Raw genomic sequence first — 19,315 nt, 5'->3', positions numbered from 1 at the left:
CCTCCAGTGACGTCTGACTCGGAATCAGGGCAGCCTATGCAAGTGTCCCTGCAGGACCACAAGCAGCCACTCTGTACACACCCTTACCCTGTTGCCCACATGGAGACTCGCAGACCTGCAAATCTCAGACCGAAGGTGCTGCCTTCACCCTCCCCACCTAATTCATTTTTGAAACCAAAGGTACCTAGCCTCAGTGATGCAGAGAGAGGGAGATCTTGAGCCTGCGTGTGCCCCTGTCACTGTTTCTGTAGCTCAAGTCGGTTTCAGGAGGGTGAGGCTGAGCCCCAGGAATGGATCACCTGCTACTGACGCAGCCTCCAATTTGAGCCTCCAGCTACCATCCGGGGGCCCGGAAAGGACCAGGGCCATGTCCTGCAGAGACTTTATTAAAGCATCATTTGCCACATGTTTAAGCCACAGAGGTATTAGCAATGCTTACATCACTTAATAATCATTCAGCTGAAGGTCAAGCTCATAGGCACACACGCACTCTGTCTGCAGATAAGAAACCGTAGCCCAGAGCTGAGCCAATAATGTTGTTTGAACTAGAGAGTAATGGCCCTTTGGCCCAAGCTGCCTCCAGGTCTGCTGCCCAGAGGCCTGAGAGGCAGCTCTCTCATGGTGAAAGGGGACAGGGTAAAGAGAAGGGGACTGGGGATGAGCTCAGGGTCCTGTCCCCTGGCTCTCTTCCAACTCCTGCTTGGATGCAGCTGGGCATTCCTGCAGTCTAGGCCCACTGTCCCTGAAGGGAAGTGTCAGGGACATGTACCTGTGAGCTGAATCAAATGACCAGCCTTTCCAGAATATGCTTTGGACCTGAGCAGAACAGTCAGTTTCTCAGGCCCTCACTTCGCCCTGCTTTGTCCATGCTAGTGAGCCCATTCACAGAAGGCCCTAGGGAGCAAGAGGCTGTTCGATATCACAGAGCCATCTCCTCACCTCTGGAAAGTCTGTTGCACAAACCAATGGCTTTGAGGGGCTTTCTCTATCTGAAGGGTCTTGGGGAGAGGTCAGCTCAGGTCATCTTTGCACCTTGTTCCAGTGTCCCACCGTGCTCTGTACCATCGTCCTCTGTACCATCGTCCTTTGCTGTTAGTGCCTCTCTCGGGTTGTTGTTTTGTGAGTGCTGACAGCTGCCCCCCCACACACCACCACCACCACAAGACCATAGCAGGAGCATTTGGGGACTGAAGAACCGCTTTCCCCAAGCAAAGATGACGGGTGCTCAGAGAGCTCAAGACTGGAGGTGTGTGGGTGGCAGGGCTAAGGAAGGTGGTATTCCTTAGAGGAAGAGGAGAGGCCATTTTCCGTAGCACCCATGCTGGTCCACCCAGCTCAACAGGAAAGCAGTATTGCCCAGCACTCCCTGCTGGGCCTCTCAAGCAACTGCCCAAAACATCCTCACAACAACGCCAGGAGCGGGCCCTACCATTGGTGCTTCAGCCTCTCCGGGTGGGGCAGGTGGTCATCTTGCAGTGGCTCTAAAAGTTCCATCGACTAGAACTGCCATCCGCCAATGTGCTCAGCCACAGTGCTGTAGCTGCCTGAGCGCTCATCTGCCCTCATGTCCACTCATCAAATACTCTTTGAAGATCCAGTCGGGCCAATGCTTGAGCCCTGAGTACCAGGTGAGGCAGGTCAGGAGTGGTCTCAGCCCTCGCAGGACTGACATGACTGGAACCGTCTTGAGACAGGAGCCACTGAGTCAGGAGCATTCTGCCTTTCATTGCTCAAGCCTCTGATGGCTCCAGAGTGGAAGGGAGAAGTTTCCAGGACTCATCCGGCTGGTCAGCAAGACCATGCAGGACAGGGCAGTCAAGACCCGCTGGGTGGGGCAGAGGATCCGTCCTGCTTCTGGAGCCTCTTTGCTCTGCCCCTTGGGGCGAGTTGCTTAACCTGTCTACTCCTGTGCCTGTGCCCTCATTCGGTCCCTCCTTTTAATACCTCTCTGAACAGACGACAGGGGTCCACCTGAAGGAGCACAGAGGTCAGGGTAGCTGCCTCCCGCCATGCCTTGTTATGGTGAATAGGACACATATTTCCCAGTCTTGCTTTTGAAGAGATGGCTGAGTTGACGCTAAGAGGAAAGCCAGACCCACCCCTCCCTGTCCCTGCTCTGTCACCCTGCGAGGTCGGAGACATCTGGTCTACCCACTTGCTGGCAAGTCCTGAGGTCTGGAAGTGATGAGAGAGAGCCAGTGCCAACATCATTCATCCTACAAGGTGTGCCTGCACCGTGGGCCCAGATGGTATGCCCCTGGTTTCCCTGACCACAGTTAGCGTTGGGAAGGGAGTGCAAGCAGATCTGCAAGGGTTTGTGGGGTTTCTAGCTAAGGGACAGCTCCCTGCTACTGAGCACCCACATGTGCTCACATCCATACAGCAGAACTGTCACAGAGCATTGCCTCCAGCAGGACGCAATCCAGGTCATTGTCCTGGAGAGAGTCAGTCCATGCCCGGGCTCCTGTGAGATGAGCTTCAAAGGGCTGCGTGTAGGCATGGTGTGCAGCCTGGGGGAGGGGAGAGGCCCTATTTGGGTGACTGCTGTGGGCAGGACCTAGAGACAGAGTGATCCAAAAGAGAGGAAAACATTCCCCAGGAGCTGCAGCCTTCATGGCACATCCTGGAGGCCAGCCAAGTCTTAGGGCATTGCCCTCAGCCTTTGATGGAAGGAGCAGGGATTCAATGCATTTTTGTCTCAGCTTTTGTGAGGTTGATAATCTGAAAGGGAGAAATTTCTCAGGCTTCCATGGGCTGAGGCTGGGGCCAGGACTGGGGCCAGGGACACTTCTCAGTGGGAGGGCAGCAGCTTCCTGCCTGGTAGGCCAGCCCAGAGCTTGCTTCCCACTCGTAACTTTGGGTGGGGTCCCGAGGCACCAGTCCAACCAGTCTCTGCCAAACCTAAGCCCATGGCTGTGGTCGGGTCCACCCAGTCAGGCCCACGGAGTGACTTCTTTCTAGGGAAATGAAGGATTCTGCTTGAACTATGTGTGACGGAGTAGCATGTGGGAGGTCACTGATTAAAAAAGAAGACTTAGACCAATAAAGCAAAGAGCTTGAAGTGTAAGGAGACTCTGCACCCTGGGAGACATAGGCAAGTTGGCCAATGCCAGGCCTGGCCAGGCCCCTCCCTTAATAGACAGGGTCACCCTGCATGAGCTCCATTGGACCTGGTGGCACAGTCCAAGCCCAGGGAAGTACGCTTTCTTTTGGTCCTTTTCTAGGAAGGGGCCTTCCTGACACATGTTCAGGGGAAGGGCCAAGGGGAAGGAGGATGACCACCCAGAGAAAGCTGAAAGACCCACACAGCAGCATCTAAGCCGCCCCGGGAAGGCAGGGCTCCTCTTAGGAGTACCTTAGTATTAAATGGATGCTCTTGGCGATAAGGGTGGAAATGAAACAGATACCAAGGCGTCTGGCTCAGGACAGTCAGATTTCAGCCTGTGGAGGAATCTCAGAGCTGATCTAATTGAAATGACTCATTGGGCAGACAAAGAATGAGGATGCAGGCAGGCAGGCACAAGGGCTTGCTCAACACCACAGAGCTGGGACGTTTAGGTAGGATTAGGACTTGAACTTGGGCCTTCTGGCTCCTTGTCCAGTGTTCTCACCACAACTGCCTCCTTGAAAGCAGAGGTATTACTGCAGATCTGCCCGGCTTGTTCGCCCTGCCATACCTCTACCACCTGCACATCCCCCCAAGACCTCCCCAAATGAAAGACAAAAAGGATTTTTCTGAGTCCAAGATCAGCCTGTCTGTGCAGTTAACCCAGCCCTGCAGTGACAGGCGGCCCTGGCTACTAGACTGGAATGACCGGCTGATCAATGTCTGTTACTGTGAAACTAGACTGTACCCCCTCAGCATGGCAACTCTCGCTCCGTCATGTATTGGACCCTCAGCACACTGTATTCCCCAGAAGTGAGGGTGCAGAGGGGTCTCTGTCCTTTTCTTGGCTGCAGGGTGCTGAGGGGGCAGCAGCTCTGGCGAGCCTGCCACCTGGGATTTGCTGAGCTGGAGTTCAGCCGCTGTAAAGACTTCAGAGAAGCAATAAACACAAAAGTCTGGGAAGAGATATCCAGAATTTTGTCTATTACTTGGTTTGTTTTTTGAAAAATGATGCAGATCAGATGACCCTGGCCTGCTCTTTTTTTTCTGATTCCCAAATGCAATGTCCTCAGTCAGTGTTGTCCCTCTGCCCGGCTCCCCAGCTCTTTGCCAACTTCTCACTCCTCTTGAGCTGAGCATTAGTCGCCTGTGACATGGCCGCCTTCTGTCCTGGTCCCACCCCCAGCCCATGCCGGACCCCAGAAGACCTGGGCCCTGCGCCCCACACACCATTCCCGAGTGTTCTTTTGGTGGGGAAATTCTTCCCGTGTCTCCATCCCTTCCCATGTCCCCACACGCCCGCCCATCGGTCTGATCTTGGTTCCATTGGTTAAACATGTAACTCTCCATAGTAGGCCTCGTTTTAACCCCTCTCACATCGTGTTCTTTCCTTTTCATGAGTTGATTTTTGCATTAACCAACATTGTCGGCGACAGATGCGTATCTGAGGGCGTCACCGCGACCTTCAGAAGGGAAGATTTTTCTGGGCCGTGGAGGATCGTCTAATACATGGACTTATAAACTGACTGCATGAACAATGAAAAGGCCAAATTATTCGGAATTTTTTTTGAATCACTGTAAAAAAAAGACTGATTTCTTTTGTATAGAGAACACTAAACGTATAATAAAAGTTGTTCAAAATGGATTCTGGGCATGCGATGATGGACTCATTTTCCTTGGTGAATGGGTAGGTGTCACATCTGCAGGCCCAGTTGTTCCCCGGGGAAACGGAGTAGGTTGCAGAAAGGCCAAAGAAAGAGCCTGGAGACAACCCACACGCATATAACTCACTAGGGGAAAGCTTACCAGAGATCAGAGCCTGCCCCACGAGGAGTTCTGTGGCAGTGGATTGAACAGAGAGCTCCTCCGTACCTTGAGGTGCTCTGCCAAGCATCCTGTCCAGTGGTGGCCAGTGGGACGAGTGACATGTATCCTTGCCACAGTGCCCTCGGTTTTGCCACCAAAAGGGGGGTTTTATATATTAAGTTGCAGGACAGTGATATTCAGCATTAGCTTGCTTAGTTTGCTTTTATGAGCAGCATCCCAGGAAGCAACTCTCCCGGTGTGCACACAAGTCAACAGCTTTCTCCGGGTAACTCTAACTTGCCCTGGTTCCCAATGTGCAGAAGAGGAAGCCCGGATCCTTCAGGGTAAAATGTATCTGGACTTTCCGGCCACACTTGCTCTCATTGTTCCCCTAACTTGACTAGGCTTTTGGGAATAGAAAAGGGGCATTCAGGGGCATGTTGTTTTACTATCCTTTCTTTCTTTTTAAAGAACTGCACAGTGGGAAAGGGTGTCAAGAGGTTCACGACACAAGGAATCAAATGGTTTTTAAGGGCCTCAGAGAGCTCCTCTGGTACTGGTGGTCTACCAGACCATCTCGAAGTCACTGTCATTTGGGGGAAACTCTTGCACAATTTGTGTTTTGAGGGTAGGGCGCCTGGTTTAGGAATGTGTGCAGTCGTGGAGAGACCCTGATCCAACATGGCTCTGTGTGCACACAGCATTTAAGAGGTGCCATGCCGAGGAAGTTGGGAGAAGCAGAGACAGTTGCCGGGGTACCCTGTCTCCTACCCTTCTTCTTTCTGGACCCCATTCATCTTGCCTGGAAGGGAACAGACATTCAATATTGTTGAAACAATGCATAAAACTGTGTACTGGAAAACTAAGCCCCTCGAAGGAATCTCTGTCATTAATCAATTAGGGAAGGGAGAGAGAGGGGCCACATTGACTGAGGAGGGACGTGGCTTTGCCAGCCTCCTGTCTTGATGATTTGGCCAAGTTCTGGTGAGTCACATGGGGTGGGGTGGGGGATGGCCAAAGAGCATCACCTGGGAAGGATACATTGCGAAGGGCCATCTGGGGTCCTCAGGCAGATGTTGGGGTAGGAGAGAGGGCAGGGCTGGGGGATAGCTCTGCTCTGTGGGAAGATAACTGACTGCTCATAGGCAGTGATAGCAAATAAGGGCAAAGGGCTCCATTGAAAATGCAGACCCCACTTTCTTGGACAAAGAGCCCCTTGGCTCTCCAACCTGCCTGTCCACTCGTCCTTCAGAGGTCCTCAGGGTGCATTGTTCACTTGAGGAGTGATCACTTCATTAGCTTAAAATGAGACCTTTATTTCCAGATCTGGCTCCTCCTGAATCGTTGGGGTATGTCACACAACACCTCTGAACCGCCCTGCTCACTCCCTGGAATATGAGAAAAGACCTTTCTCATCACTCTCAAGTTCACAGGCTGTCTCTGAAATTTGTCCTTCAAGTTCATTTGCACAGTCACACCCTTAGTCCAAGCCCTCATGGCTTGAATTGAAGTGTCCTGTCTCCTGTGTTGCTCGCACTCTGTGAATCTGCAGCCAGAGGAATCTTTTCAAATACAAATATTACCCTACCGCTCCCTTACTTAAAGCCTTGTTTACTACAGTAGAATAAAATCTATACTCCTTGGTTTGGCATGTTAGACTTTTGGTGCTCTGACTCTCACTTCTCCAGCTTAATTTTTCACCCCCTCCCACCTAAATTCTAGCTATTTTAACTTATTTCCAGCTACCTATGATAGGCAAAAATTCTCCTGCTTCCCAGGTTTGAACTATTCAGTTAAAAAACGAGTCATAATAACCTACTCTGTGCCAATGAATGATGTCAGTAGATCAGAATTGGAGTCCTCTGGAATCTCAGACTGTTCTGAGAGATAGTCAAGTCAGCAAAAGTGATATTAGACTGCCCCGGGCAAAGGGCTCGATAAATGTGGATTCAATGAACACATTCCAGACAAAAGGTGGGTCTTCTTGGAAGACCCTCCTCTTGACCTTCCACACCCCCACTTCTGGATAGTTCAGGATCACTAGAGTTGATGCTCATAACCAGGATTTGCAATAATTTGGAGCCGCAGACTCCAGACTCTTCCTATTCTCACCCCTCCTAATTCCTTTCTGTTTATAGACCATCCCTCCCATACACCTCGAGGCAGACTGTGGCCTCTGTGCTGGGTCATGCATCTATTAACTTTTTGAAGTAGGTCCTCACTATGTTGTCTGAGCTGGCCTTGAACTTCTGGGCTCAGCCTCAGCCTCCTGTCTTAGTCTCCTGAGCGGCTGGGACTACAGGCGTCAACACCAGGCCTGGCTTGACACATCTTTCACAGGCAGCTCAGGTGATGCTGTCTCAGGAAGTCTTCCCTGACGCCCTCATGTGTAGTCTGGTTAGACAGCCTGCAGAGCACCTGTTTCACACATAGTGGGATTTGGTGTATGATATTTATTGTCTCTTTCTCTCATTAAAGTGGGAAGATCGTGAGTCTGAGAGACCTTTCCTTTTCCTTCTCTGCTTCTGGAGGCCAATGCCTGGCACATTGCCGGTGCCATCTGAAGGACAAAATAAATGGAGATAATTGAAAGGAGGAGCTGGGAAATTCGCATGCCTCTTGCTGCTGTTCTTTGTTTTCTGTGGTGCTAGGGATGAACCCAGCCCCTCTTGCAAACCAGGCAAGCGTCCCCCTCCCAGCCCTTTCTTTCTTTTTATTTTGAGATAGGGCCTCACTAAATTACCCAGTCTGGTCTCAAACTTGTGATCCTCCTGCCTCAGCCTCCCAAGTAGCTGGGATTACCATCGGGCACCACCGTGCCAGGTTGAACTCGTGTTTTTGTGTGATCCTCTTTGAATATTTGGACACATGACATTTCAGGGGAGAGGGGTCCACTTTTTAGAGCAGGCGTTTCCACTCCAAGGGACGGAAGTGAGAAGATGAAGAGAGCATCTTGTTTGAAGAAAGCCAACCTCAATTCAAACCAGACCGAACAAAGCAACTGCCTCCCTTCAGAGCCCCAGGGACTCCCCCCAGAATATCTGTCATCTCTCATCCCTGTCTCCTGAAGCCTGCACCTCCCAGCCCATTAGAAATGCTAATCTCCAGCTTGGAGTTGGATTAACAGACCCAGCGGGGAGGGGACAAGTCATCTTCCAATCTTTATTAAGAGGGAATGCTGTACCCGCTTTTGCCCAGCTGCCCCCAAGGGCTGGAGTCTGGGAATTCATTACAGCCCTCCTCATCAAGGCGGCCTTCCTGCACCACGATGTATTAGGTGGAGACAGACAGGGGAGGGCCACCTAGGGGAGGGCCACCCCCACCCCCGCCCCACTTAATGCATCAGAACCCATTTGTTTGATGTCAGTTCCTGCTGGAGCAAGGACCAGGCAGTGGGCCTCACAGCAATTTGGAGCCACAGCTGCGGCCCAACCCCAACCCCCTCTCCCACCCCCAACCCCCTCTCCCACCCCCACCCCAGAAATTGCCCAGACCCCACCACAGGAAAGCATGGCATTGTGCAGAGCAGGGATCACTGAGTTGTATCGGTGTCCACACCCAGACCCTCAGTGCTGGCGCGGGTCCCTAGGAACCCCCTTCCCACCCTGAGCCCACCCAGATGTTCTCATTGCTCAGCTTCACCTGGGAGAACACGGCGGAGTCAGGGGGCGGCTGGAGGGTGGTGATTTCACAGTGATACCAACCAGCAAAGCTACACATTCTGTATTTAAAATACCAATTGTCCTCCAAAAAGGACTATGAAATGAAGAAGGCACTTTGCAAATAGCAACCAACCGGGGAGAATCCCGCATAAATGGGAAGATTTGGGAACTCCAGGGCCATCCAGGAGAGCGTTTGGGGAGCAAAAGATTAGAGCACAGTTCTCGAAGTGTGGCCCCTAGTCCAGCAGAATCAGTCACCTGGGAACTGGCAGAAAGGCAAATTCTTGGGCCCCTCCCAGATCTTCTGTATCAGAAACTCTGAATCTGTTTTAACAAACCATCCGGGTAATTTTGACACAGGCTAACCACTAGGTTAGAGGGACAGTGAAAAAGTCACGTACCCTGTGCCCACCAAATTGGCAGTCAAGCCCACTTGATTCGTGAATTTGCTTTGTTGGAGCCGATGCTTTATGCAAACTACAAGGTTGGTGGATTTCAGATCCAAATTGATGCAGGGGAAGCAGAGATGGTATGAGAATTTGGGGTCAGTGCAGGAGCCTCCAGAAATCAGCCAACATCGAGGGAAGGGCTTTGACTTTCTCCGACCACAGAATTGGCAGGAACTGAGCCATTTATTACACTGATGTCAAAGAAGCAAGAGGACAGCAGATGGTATGTGGGTCACAATACAGTTACATTGAGTTGCTTATGAGGACGGCACAGTGATGCTCACTTTATGTCGACTGTCTCGAACCTGCACACAGCCCTTGGAGGCAGGTAGCTTTACATCCTGATGTGCTTGAGGAACTGTGACTCCAAATGGCAGAGTAATCTGCCCCAGGTAAATGACAAAGCCAGACCTAGCTGCCAGGTCTCTGGCTGACTCAAAAACCCACTTTCGCTACTACACTGGGGTATGAATGGGCGTCTCTATAAAGAATGAGCCCTGGCGTCTGTGCCTCAAAGGCACCCGGCCAGGGCGGCCCCTGCCAAGTCTTCAACACACTCCGGCAGCCAGTCGCCCCTTTCTCCTCCGCTCTGCTGTGGTAGGTGAACCCCAGAGAGGTTGTGGGTGCTGTGCAGCTCGTGGTCATGTGACAAGGGCAACAGAGGGACAAGTCTGCCTTGTCCACTGGATAAAAGGTGGGATTCTGCAGATAGGTCAGGCACTGGCTATGTGACCTCAGGCGAGTTACTTAACCTCTCTTTGCCTGAGTTTCCTCATCTAGACTGGGATTATAATTGTAGCTACCTCAGAGGTATATAAGAATTGGTTGATTTAAATAAATAAGTGAATCACCTTACATTTCCCTTTTTCTGTTTACCAAAATGTTCTTCCCAGCCTCTAGTGTGTCTTCAAAAGCTCTCTAAGCTTCTCAGCTGGTTCAAGTCCAAATTTCCTCCCCACCCTGCCCATGGGTCTGCCTTACCTAGGAGCTTTTCTCCACATTCTTGCTCCTCTTGACCTTGGCCTTTGGCATAACTCCAGATCCTACAGGGACTTGTCTCTTCTCTTGCTAGCCAGAGTACAGCCCTCCATAAGCTCTTATACCCTGTAATACCCAACCCTGTCCCTCACAAGTAATAGGTGCTCCATAAACACATGCTGACCGATCTCAGTCCCTGCAGTGTAGCCAGATTCATTTGAACTCTCTGCAACCTGTGCCTACTGCCCAGGTTCAGGTTTAATCCTGTGGTGCTGGGGCCACGGATGGGAGGAGGACTGGCCATGTCTGATTCCTAAGAAAGTTTAGCAGGTTCCAGTGGCTGGATGGAAAGACCAGCAATAAGTGTTACGAGCTTGAGGTTCATTCTATAGCCCCATTAATTAACTTTCCCAAGGTCCCCTAAGTGCTCTTGTCTGTCTTTCAAGCCTCAGAGCCATGCTCGTTTATGGGAAAGAACACGTCCCTCCCTCCTGCTCTTTCCACCAGCAGCCTGCCTGTCTGGACCCTGCACAGCCCTCTACCCACAGGACAACCCACATGGCAGAAGAGGATAAGGCAAGGAGTCCAAAAGGCCTGGCTTTGTCCCAAAGAGGGAGTGACCACAGAACAGGACCCAGCCCACATCCTCTCCATGAGCGCTGGTGACACGGGTCTCCAAGGAATTGAAGGGCGTTACCTCCCTGGGGCCACTTTACACAGAGCCTTAGGAGCCTGATTCCCAAGCTTAGGGCCTCTTCCAGGTCAAAGGCATAGGATTCAGGGTTCCTTCCTTCTCAGCACCTGGCAAAAACTGACACCCGTGTAATCAGTTCTGAGGCCGGGGGACCCAATATCTACCCAACTTCTCTCTACTGAATCCCAGCAACAATTCTTGAAAACAAAACCCAAAGGGCCTTCCTTCTGCAACACCCCGTCAGCCTCCTCCCTGAGTGTCCAGCCAGCGGTCAAGGCTGCAGACTAACTGCAGGAGAGAGAGCAGGGGCGGGGCTGGACTGGGCATCTGCTGTAGGCAGGCTCCTCTGGGAGGCCCCAGGTCCCTCTCCATTAAATGCATGTGTTTCAGACCCACAGAATGACTACTGGGTTCCAGTGAACCTTGGTCCACTCCCTTGTTTTATAGATTCCCCACATCAAATGCAAAGCCCCAAACGGGCTTCCCTACCACGCAGCAAATGCACCCTCCCTCCTTCCACATTAGCTAATGCATCCTCCGGGAAAGCAGACACTTTGCAAATGAGGCCAACCAGACGCATCAGAAAGGACTAAAGGATATAGTTTTTGGGGGGTGGGGGGGGTACGGGGAATAACACATGAACTTCAAAATGTGCTCATTCCAAAGGGATTTTCAGCTGCCCAGGACTCTCGCCAGCCCTCTAGTTGCCTACCAAAGCAGACGGTTGTGAGCTGAGCTCGGTTTGGGGAAGTTTGGAGCAGGAAGAGGCAATATGGTAATTCTCAGGCACTCTCATCCCCTGCCAAACTGAGGAATATAGGTGAAACTCTAAGAGGCAGGCAGACCCCAGACTGGGGCAGAGGTCCTCCACCCCTCCCCTCCCCTTCCCCACCCTGACACCCACCCCTTTCCACTTCTGATTCTCCAGCCCCTCTTCAGAGCTGTCAGATTCACTCTCGAGGGTCCATCAGTGGCTTTTAACCGAGCCCCCGGCTTTCATCCTATTAGTGAGCCCGGGAGTAATTATGACTTCATTAGCCAAATAGGTTCTTGGTTCAGAGACTCCCTCCCACAAAACCAAACACACACCGGCTTCCTCCATCTGAAGTCTGTCCCCGGGGGCTTCTGGCTAACAATGGAGCCAGCTCCAGGGAAACCTGGCAGGAAAGGGGGAAGGAGCCAGGATGCTGCCAATGAGGAGGAGGCCCCCGCCCCCCTCCAGGGCCCATCTGTCGGCTGGTCCCCAGAGAGATTTGACAGGGAGAGGGATGGCACTCCAGCAAATGAGGGGCCTGACCCCTTGCATCTCTCTCTGCTGCTCCCTGCCCTCTGGCCCTGCCTGCCCTTCCAGTCATGGGCATAACTGATGGCCAGTCCACCTCCTGGGTGGACGGGATAGCCTGCTCAGCTGGGGACCCTCTGGGCCAACGCCCAGGGACCTCCAGAGAATCAGTGTCCCCTGGTCCCCTACCTGTCTGCCATTCTCTACTTCAGCACTATGGCTCCCAGGGAAGGAAGTCATAGATATGACAAGCAAGGACAAGCTGTGGTCACCAGGCTAGGGGACTATTAGCAACCCCCAGCCACCAGATCAAGCAGGTAGGTCCCTGACACCTGAGAGAGTCCACAGGTCACTTGGTCAATTATCTGTAATCTCACACATCAGTCTTAGAAAACATTTTCTTTGGATCTAAGTTAACCCCATATTGTAATTAAAACTATCCATGCTTGAAAAATTGCTTATCATCCTTCTCTTTTCTATTCTTCTAATAGATTTGGGGAGTCCAATACTCCCGGCTCTAAATGGCACCCAGCTCCTCGGCTCTACCCCAAGTCTTCCTCAGTGTCTTAGCCACACAGAGCTAATCACAGCCTCCGGTGTCTCCTGCAGGGCAGGGAAGCATCCAGAAGGAGGCCACACTGACTTCAGCCACTCACACTCCCCACTCCCTACCAGGAGAAGGCCCAGGCCTCCTGCACACCCTCAGATGCAGGACTCTTTGTCCACGAAGCTTCCAAAGAGAGCTGGCTGCCGCTTCTGGGTCTTTGCAAGTAACAGCTGGTAAATTCTCATTCCTGCTGAGGGGCCCTCTGCTTAGGTCCTCTGCTGGCAAGATGCCATTTGCTGGGGCTAGACCCACAGGCAGAAGGATAGATGAGATGACCTCCAGACAGTCCTGCCACTTTCAAGATTGAGCTATGGCAACCTTGGCCCTGGCTCCCGCACTACCCTGACCCTGTTTTGCCCCCAGGCCTGACAGCTCAGTCACCTCTGCTTCCCTCCCCACCATCCCAACCCTCCACCAGCCCAGAGCCCTGACAGGAGGATCCCTGCCTCTCCCCTTCAAGGCAAGAGAGTCCTCAGAGGCTGGCCCAGCTGCGCATACTGCGCCCTGCTTGTATCCCTGAAAGTAGCTCCCCTTTTGTTAATTCTGCAATTTCCCAAAGTGCCGGAAGCCTCTCATCTGACAGCCACAACATCTGTTCCTTGCACTCTCCAGAAGGTCGGTGGGAGCATTGCCAGCCTCTTTCCTGAAGCTCCCCTAGCCACGCTCCTTCGCCTGAGCTTGGGCACCCTGCTTACCTGGTCACCCGAGAGCGCTCCAGTCCCCTCTTTCATCCCCAGCCCTTGATGTCCCTCCCATGACCAAGAGTAAGGACCTCGATAACCATTCCCTTTCTAGAGTCAAGCTCACCTGGCCAAGCAGATGAGCACCTATCCAGGTCCTTGGGGATCCAGGAAAGAGGCTATTCTGCCTCTTGAGACCTGCCCAGGGACCTAGCAGGAGCCAGGACAGGAAAGCCCCCTTCCGGTTGCCCTTTCCCCGACACGCACCTTTTTCAGGCCGCTCAATTCCAGGGCAGTGGAAGCTCTGGCGGGTCCCCAGCCCAAAAGATCTGCTAGAGTCTGGCTGTCCCCACCCCTGCTTTGGCCTAGGGCTGCTTGACCCCAGCACCATTGCTACGTTGAGTTGGGGAGTTCTTGGGGGCTTTCCCAGACATGGCAGACGGTTCAGCAGTCTCCTGACCTGCACTCGCTGGAGCCCGCAGCACCCTAACCCTCCCCACCCCACACACCCACTGTGCACTGTGATGGCCACAGGTGTCTCCAGACCTCACGAGTGTCCCCTGATTGAGAACCACTGAGCTAAAGCAAAAGAAAAAAGAACCCGACTCCTGAGTTTCCAAGACCGACATTTCTCTTTTTTCTGATTCTAGAATCCAGGTAGCAGAGGGGTGGCTTCAACCAAGGTTTGCAAACATTTTCTGTGAAGGACCAAGTAGTAAATATTTTCATCTTTGTCATCATGCAGTCCCCATTACGACCACTCAACTGTCACCATGGCATGAAAGCAGTCACAGACAATATCAAATGAACGAGTGTGGCCGGGTTCCAATCGATCTTTATTTATGAACATTGAAATTTGAATTTCATATTATTTTCATGTGTCATGAAATAGTCTTCTGATTTCTTTTAGCCATTTAAAAATATAAAATTCATTCTTCGCACAACAGACCACATCACTGGCTTTAAGGACCTCCGAGGAATCAAAACATTAGGTCCCAGTCCACCAGCTTCTGTGACATCCACAAAGCCAAGGGCAGACACTGAAGTTGCAAGTGAAGTCCTGCTCCTCTGAGTGGGACCAGGGGGTCATCTACCCCTAATTCCTTCTGACTCGGTAGCTCTGATACTGGTTTTAGGGAGGCAACTCCACTGACCTCAGCAAGACTAATAGCATAAGTGGCAAAACTCAGTAAAAACTAGGAGCTGAGCTCTTTGTTTAAAAATTACTTTTAATTCCAAGAGAGCAGCAGAAAAGCTTTGAGCCAAGCACAGGCCCTCTGAGGACAGACTGTGCAACTGCACAGGTTGCACCCATGTAGCCCGCACTGAACCTTGGCCTTCCTCCCGCTGAGTGCACCCATCTTGCAGCCAGCCTCTAGCAGCCAGGGAACTGGCACATCGGGCTCATCTCTGACCCTGATGGACAGCTTCTCCCAAGGGACCTCAGCTTCTCCCAGGCTGGGCCACACTTATGACAACTAGCTGGGATGGTGAGTGGGGCATTAAACCCCGTCCTGCACCCTTTGCTGAGCTGTGTGCCCTCATGCCATGCTGCACCTACTTGGAGGAAAGCACTTCACCAGTTAGTACTGGCCCTGCCTCCAGGGCACCCTGGGTCTGAGAGAAGTAGCCAACTGTGCTCCAACTTGGTCCTGCCTCCCTCCAACCTGAACCCCCAGGGAAGAATGGATGACCAGGAAGTCAAGAATGCAATCCTATCACCACACAGATGGGTGAGCCAGTGAGCGGGGTGCCTATGACGTGGTTAGGACACCATACACAGCCACCAGTGCCTCGGGTCTGGAGGGGACAACTGCTGGCCTAATTCTTGAGAGTGAGGGGGATTTCGCCAGGTGGAAAGAAAAAGACCACTGTTCCAAACAAGGAGCAGTACAAGAGAGTGAAATGAGAGAGTCCGGCACTTTCCAGAATAGGACTGGATTGAGCTGGGATCACAGAATCAATGCAAAGACCAAAGAAGTCGGCTCAGAAATGGGCAGAAGCTGAGGGAGGCCAGCCAGCAGAGACCTGGGACCTCCCTAGGTGTGGTAAAGATGCCACCACTAGCATCACTCATACAGGACACAATCTCCACTGAGGCCAGAACCCAGAGATTCCCACTGCCCACCACCACCGTCCAATAGGTGAGCATGGCCTCATCAGATCCATGGAATTTGAGTTGGGTCTCCATTTTACAAGTGAAGAAATTGAGGCTAAGAAGCCTAAGGTCATATTGCCAATGAGCAGAGTAGGTAGAAACAGAATCAAGGTCTGTCTGCCTTCACGGCTGTCCAGCTACCCTGCATTGCCTCCTTCTGAGAGCATCATTGTTCTGATGTCAGTGGAGCTGTCTGAGACCCCGCATTGATGTGCCTTGATTAAAACTGCTTCCAAGAGATTGTAGCAGGTATCCAGGGATCCTGGAAAACACGGGTCTAACCTGAGACTCTAGGGGCCTGCAGAATCTAGGCAAGGACTCCAGTGTCCCCCTCTGCCCTTTTATGGCTGCCCATCAGCCACCCTGGACGGGCTTAGGCAAGAGCACTCAGAGGCCATCTGCTCTGTTGCCCTGCCCACTCTCAGGCCTCAGCTGCCTCCCAAGACTCTTCCTTGTGCTCCAAAAAGTGCCCCTACCAAGGATCTCCTGGGGGAGTCAAGGGCAGAGCTCAGACAGAGAATCCAAGCACCCCATCCTAGTTCTGTGTGCACCTCCCCTGCTCCGTGACCTGGCGCAGTCCTTTTACTTGTTGGGCTTCGAGTTCCCTGCACCTCCATTTCTCCCCACTGCCCTACCCTCCCACCCTTCCACCACCTACTAGCCAAATTGTTTCATTAAAAAAGAACTCAGGGTTCTTTGAGCTCTGTGGAGAGACCACATAAATGGGCATTATTAGCATCATTACTATTAAATATTAATAATGGCATTAGCATTGTCTATTATAAGCCTGAAAAGAAGCTCCAAGAGCCCTGGGTTGAAATGGCAAAGAGAACAATTAGTCCCCTCCAAGCCACAGACCCCTCCAGGCCCTCAAGTGAAATGAGGAGGGCAACTGCGGATGGGATATTGCACTATCACTTCCGGGGCCCTGCATGGGTCAGCCTGGTTCCTCTGGACCCTGTATAAATCATGCTCTTCTCAGGCCCCAAGTCCTGGCTTCTGTCACCGCCCATGCCCTCAGGCCATGCATCCTTCTTCTCTCTGGCCAATTCCAGATGCACCTCACCCCGCCTCCACTGAACCTCCCCACCAGCTACCCCTCCCTCCCCACCCTCTAAACCATCACCACACTCACTCACCTCCACTCGTTCACCTAGTTAACAAAGATCTACTGAATCTCTTCCATGTGCCAGGAAGTGTGCCAAGCAGGAGGAGGGGGACTAGGAAAATACGGGCCTCGCTGAGCTGACCCGGCCTCCAGGGTTGCATGATTATGGGAATGATAATGGATGTTCTGTATGACAACTATCATACAGAACATCCAACAACATAGGTGCCAATCCCTATCAAGGTGACAATTCACAAAGTATTTTTAAAAATCGTATGTTTTAGCCGGGCACAGTGATGTACTCCTGTAACCCCAGCGGCTCTGGAGGCTGAGGCAATAAGATCACTGGTTCAAAGCCAGCCTCAGCAATTTAGTGAGGCCCTAAACAACCCTTTGAGACCCTTGTCTCTAAACAAAATATAAAAATGGGCTGGGGAAGTGGATTAGTGGTTAAGTGCCCCTGGGTTCAATCCTTATACCAAAAAAAAAAAAAAAAGTTTTTTAAATAAAATAAACATCATATGTTTAACCCACATACCTCACTACCATTCCAAGTAGCAGTAGGATTATTCCCATTTTACTGATGAAGAAATGGATTCTCAGAGCAATCAAGAGTCATCAATGGGGCCAGGGTCATGACTCAGTGTTAGAGCACTTGCTCAGCATGCATGAGGCACTGGGTTCGATCTCCAGTACTACATAAAAATAAATAAATAAATAAATAAATAAAAATAAAATAAAGGTCTTGTGTTCATCTACAACTAAAAAGAAATTTTAAAAAGTGAGAGAGAGAGAGAGAGTGTGTCATTAATGGCCTGCTCCTTGTCATTCAGGTAGAAGCGACAGAGTGGTGCAGTCTGTCCTCCAAATATTGCATCAGCCAGAGGAAGGGCAGGAAGGGCTCAGGCTCATTGGAGCACACCCTGTTTCTACAGATGGGGGTGCCAATCCCAAAAGGCCAAGAGAGAGGCACCAACATTTATTGAGCACCTATCATGCTGGATTCTTCACATGTAATTCAAAGCTCACACCAGCTCAGTGAGGTGTGTGTCTTCATCCCCATTTTCTTGATGAGGAGGGAGGCCGTTTGTCTATGGCTGCAGAGCTCCTCAGTAGTAGGACTGGGTGCCAAGTTGGTCTGTCTTCAGAGCTTTGCCTAACTGCCACCTCACTTGTCCCTTACCTCTGTGAGACTGCTTCCTACATGTTTACAGGCACTGTGAGGACAGACCGCGTCCTCTGGCTCCTGACTCCCCTCCTATTCGAGGCAGAGATACTGCTCCATAGACACCTGGTCCTCGGGGAACTCCGAAGGGTGTGGAGTCCAAAACTAGAGATGACAATGCTGGTGGCTGGAGAGTCAGAAAAAGAGAAGTGCAGACGGGGACAAGTGTAGAAGGAGATCACAAAGCCACCAGCACCTGGGGATGAAGGCGGGATGACTCCCCACACCACTTGTTCCCTGGGACTGAGAGTCCTCTAGACTCGGTCGTTATTGATCTGGTGGAGCTGCCACAGGGAGAAGCAGATGGTCCGGGAAGGGTCGGGGGTCCTCAAAATGCCTTCTGATCCTCCCCAGGGGAAACAACATGTTTACAGGCAAATAGTGGTCCATTTTATTAGCCACCTGATCACCTTCGGCTGGTCTTTCTTTGCCCTGTTTGGGGATCCCTGGGGATTCAACATGGAGATCGGGTGTCCCAGCTCTGGACAAAGTGGAGTTGCCCCTGATGGTTAGTCACACTGAGGATTCCAGGTTCTGGTAGCCACCAAAAAAAAGAGAAAACCAGATAATTTTCTATTCTCTGTCCCACCCCCCAAGAAGAGTGGTAGTGGGCATCTGGCACCCACCACATAGAGTTAAGCCAGGAGGCTGGAGTTGACCTCTGGGCATTGCTGCTCCACCTGTTCAGTGTTTACTTCAAGCAAGTTCCTGACTGGCACAGAACCTCCTCTGTAGACTGAGGATAATAATAATAACCACACATACCTCTTGGTAAGTGAATGGTTTTGGTAAAAGCTTAGCTCCTCAATTTTTGGAGATGCTCAAAACAGATCTTACTTCTGTTATTATCAAACTAATGACCCCCACAAGCATAACCCAGCCTGGACCTCCAAGCATCCACCCCACAATCTGAGAACAGAAGCACCTCAGAGGCTGGCCCTGAAGGTCCCCAGAACCCCCCAAGTTCATCTGGACCAGGTTCAGATGAGAACTCCACACACACGGGAAGACAAAATGGGGGAACTATCTTTTCAACTCCAGGTCTAGTTGGGTAAATATTCTTGTTCTTACTCATTGTGCCCCTCAGAATCCACCTGGGGTGGGGCAGGCTAGTTGCATGGGGATCTGAGAGAGCCTTTGAGATCAGAGCTACCTGAGCTAATAGTCCTCCCCAGGAACCCAGCGCCCAGCACAAGGGCAGCAGCTGTCCTAAAATAGTCACAGAGACAGCTGTCTCTGTCTACAGTGATCCTCGCAAGCATTTCCTGACCCTTGGCTCCAGGGCCAGCCAATCTCCCAACCCATCCACCCCACAGCAGCCTGGGCAGGGACCTGCTCCTACCTCTTTCCCCTGGGAGATAGACACCTCTCAGAGCCTCTGCAGGGCAGGGCTGACCTGGGAGGCACCAGGGGCAAGGCTCACCTCAGGAGCTTAGGTCAAGCGTGACGCTCCCCAGAGAGACAGACAGACAAGACCATGTGGGCAGGGGCAGGAAGGGGAAGGGCATTCTAGAAGGGGATGGACGTGCCCGTCTTTATGCAGCAGTACGGCAAGTTATC

This window comes from Callospermophilus lateralis, chromosome 13 (genome assembly GCF_048772815.1).
Source record: "Callospermophilus lateralis isolate mCalLat2 chromosome 13, mCalLat2.hap1, whole genome shotgun sequence".
Classification (NCBI taxonomy): Eukaryota; Metazoa; Chordata; class Mammalia; order Rodentia; family Sciuridae; genus Callospermophilus; species Callospermophilus lateralis.
This window is presented reverse-complemented; position numbering follows the sequence as displayed.